This window comes from Trichomycterus rosablanca, unplaced genomic scaffold (genome assembly GCF_030014385.1).
Source record: "Trichomycterus rosablanca isolate fTriRos1 unplaced genomic scaffold, fTriRos1.hap1 scaffold_168, whole genome shotgun sequence".
NCBI lineage: Eukaryota > Metazoa > Chordata > Actinopteri > Siluriformes > Trichomycteridae > Trichomycterus > Trichomycterus rosablanca.
The window spans coordinates 4416-8159 of NW_026946996.1; the positions used below are offsets into that span (position 1 = coordinate 4416).

Consider the following 3744-nt stretch of genomic DNA (forward strand, 5'->3'; position numbering starts at 1 on the left):
GTCAGGATGGCCGAGCGGTCTAAGGCGCTGCGTTCAGGTCGCAGTCTCCCCTGGAGGCGTGGGTTCGAATCCCACTTCTGACATCTCATGCTTTATGCAAGTTTACTTCTTCAGAGGACACAGCCATCAGGGAATACAGTTTGCATGAACTGGGTGTACATGGTCTGCAACAATGCTGAGGTAGGTGGTACGTGTCAAAGTAACATCCGCATGGATGCCAGGACCTTGGTTTTTGATCTCTAAAAGTGTGAGAAATTTAAACATGTATTCATCCTGATCATAAAGTATGTTTATTCAGCGTCCATTTACATTGTTACAGCAGTATTTTACAATTGAAATGTTCACATTATTTAAATTGATGTAAAGTACATTGTATACTAGCTGTTTACTTTTTTCCTAAGTAAAAACTGTCATTACCTCAACATGTCATTGCCAACACATATCTTGTTGTGATGGTAAAAACACTTAGTGATGGTAATTAAAGGTTTTTAGTTTCACCATCACTATCTTATTAACTCTTTAATAATTAAAGCTAATTAAAGCTAAATAAGCATAATGGTTTTATTATACAAGGAAACATTAATTTTCACTGATTAGTCAATATGGCCCACAAGATATCAGCAGAGATCCAGTAAAATATCAGTAATTACATGAAAAAGAAAAGGTAAGTTTAAAGTAATATCACAACCTTCAAAATGGGAACAAGGGAGCATCGTAAGGGGAATTAGCTCAAATGGTAGAGTGCTCGCTTAGCATGTGAGAGGTAGCGGGATCGATGCCCGCATTCTCCAGTGCAGATACATTATGATTATTTAAGGGTATCATGTAATATGAAACTCGTTGCGGCATCGCTTAATGAAACGCAGCATCAAAAATTATGATCAGGATTTAAGTGAGTCTTTAAGGCAGCAAAAAATATGTGGGTATTAATATCTAAAACTCAGCGCATTATTAGGCTACACATAAATATAGATTTAAACTGTCCTCTATTTACTACAGTCTGTTTGAAACAACTAGTTGGTGTGGAGAACATGTTACACACACAGAGCGCTATTATTTCAAGCTTATCAAGTACATGGTATTTCACTTAATAATATCTCACAAAGTACAAATTCTTCATCATTCTAAACAAAGCATGTAGTACGGGACATTACCGCTCACCTAATGCACTAAGAAACAACTCGCCCAAACAGGGACTTGAACCCTGGACCCTCAGATTAAAAGTCTGATGCTCTACCGACTGAGCTTTCTGGGCTCCTACCTTCTCTTTGACTTTCATTTAAAAACCAGTCTGAAGAAGAAAGTTAATCACCAACTAATGATGTTTACCAGTTTGGTGTAGCTTGTGCTCCATCACAAGTGTGGCGATTGCACTTGCAACCTCTTTGACTTCTATTGGAAAATGCAGGTAGAAATTGCATACGTAGTTGCTCGTTTCGATCAGCATCTTAAACAGTGGTAGCGTGGCCGAGCGGTCTAAGGTGCTGGATTAAGGCTCCAGTCTCTTCGGGGGCGTGGGTTCGAATCCCACCGCTGCCAACTCATGCTTTTCAACGCCGGCTCCATGTTTACCCACCCAATGCAACGTATACTCAATCACAATCCCAAGTATGGCACATGCGATTGGCCCTTTTCGACCCACAACCTTTCTTAACTTTTTTTTTTTATGTAACATGAAACAGTTCGACCGCACTGTGCACACAAACCTTAACTTGGTGTACCTTTGTATCGTTGCTGTCATCTCTAGCATCACTCCGACTACATACAACTATGATATAATAAGAAGCATAATAAAAAAAAAAACTTGTACTCACCCAATAACTGTGTTTATACCTAAAATGGAACGCAGACACTGTGAAAACAGCATACGTTCTAAAGCCAATGAGCTTTTAAACAAGCTCAAACACACCGATGCACCACAGAGTCTTAAATTAAGCATACAGCACGATGGTTTAGCAGAAGAAATGTTGTAAGAAAGGAAGCCCTTAAATACTGACTGTCTTGTTGCTCTGCTTGCAAGCTTACTGTAACAAAAGAACGGTCGTGTATCTGATGGGTTAAGATTAGTCGCTACTCCACCAGTTCTTCGCTGTGGCTGGTTAAATGCTGGAAATTACCACTTACCTAATGCAGTAGGAACCAACTCACTCGAACAGGGACTTGAACCCTGGACCCTCAGATTAAAAGTCTGATGCTCTACCGACTGAGCTATCCGGGCTCTGCAACCTGCTTTAATCCCCACAAGCATGTGACTTAAATAAAAAAAATTAAACATATGTTGTCCTGTAGAACTTCAATTAATATAAAATGTTTTTATTTCTGTTTCGGCTCTCTTGAAGGCGATTATATCAAGTTTTAGGTGAAGTATGTTGCTGCTTACACACACACACAAAAAAAAAATCTCAGGAGTAGAATTTTGCAGGTAGATTACAAACAGATTCCTTTCTTTCACCTATTTCCTTTTTTCCTGTATCAATTGCACGATTGTTTTCCAGTCCTTAAATGTTATGTGCATTTATATGTATATGCATGAATTTGCATGTATATGCAAGAGAAAAAAATCCATAAAAATCTAATTGAGTTAGCAAAGAACCTTGAATTATACTACAGAGTTCTTCAAGTAGAAACAGTTCTAGCAAAAACACAAAAAACCCTTAAGACTTCTTAGTCTTAGTTTTTAATTATGTCAAATGCCATTAATAATTTATAATCACTGATTTGTGAGATATCAGCAGTAGTAGATCATGTTTAACTGGTTTAATATTGTTTAAGCGCTGATTATCGGCTGTTTTTCGTGAGTATGTTGGGCGGTTTTCCATGCATTTTGGCGGGCTTTTAAATGCGCAATCTGGCAACCCTGGCTGAAGCGTTCATTCATATTTTGGAGCGATGTATGTTTGTATGCTAGAATATAAATAACATCTTTTACAAACTGCTGTCTATTTACATTGACATTTTCTCTTCTGTCTAAACATTTTTGGAATTGGGTTTGTAAAAGTAAGCGATACTGTGGATAATATATTTAATGAGCTGAACTAACTGAGAGAAGCGCTAACGGTGGTGGAAGAGTCTAAAAGGGTTTGGAACATAGTCGTATCATCATAGCAGTATAACACAGTTTTGTCCGTAGCATCCGAAAATATCCAGAAGCTAATATACACAAACTTTTCTTTAAAAAATCAACTTACCTTGTTAATAAAGTATGACCTCAAAATCAAAACAAACACAGTATCCGCTGCTGCAGTCTCTACACAAACTTTTCTGAACTGAAAACTCAAGGACACATTTTATGGATATTACGGTAATGCACTGAGAACTCGTCCTACAGTCATGCAAGCACATACAACAGTGTGTGAGTTTACACTAATCAACCATAACATTAAAACCACCTCCTTGTTTCTACACTCAGTGTCTATTTTATCAGCTCCACTTACCATATAGGAGCACTTTGTAGTTCTACAATTATTGACAGGACCACCACAGAGCAGGTATTATTTGGATGGTGGATCATTCTCAGTACTGCATTGACACTGACATGGTGCTGGTGTGTTAGTGTGTGTTGTGCTGGTATGAGTGGATCAGACACAGCAGTGTCAATTAGCGTATAATCAGGACAGCGGAGAGGATCATTGGATGCAGTCTGCCAACGCTTCAGGACATTTACAACAGCAGAGTGCTGAAGCGTGCCGGCAAAATTACAGCAGACCCCTCTCATCCTGGACATTACCTTTTTCAAACTCTTCC

The 3744-nt window shown here is 38.6% G+C and overlaps 2 non-coding genes across 2 annotated transcripts; both read left to right on the forward strand.

Annotated features, from left to right (window-relative positions):
• Positions 1–83, forward strand: trnal-cag (transfer RNA leucine (anticodon CAG)). The gene has a single exon. It is a non-coding gene; the product is annotated as a tRNA-Leu (tRNA).
• Positions 84–1457: 1374 nt separating this feature from the next.
• On the forward strand, positions 1458–1539 carry trnal-aag (transfer RNA leucine (anticodon AAG)). The gene has a single exon. It is a non-coding gene; the product is annotated as a tRNA-Leu (tRNA).
• The last annotated feature ends 2205 nt before the right edge of the window (positions 1540–3744 follow it).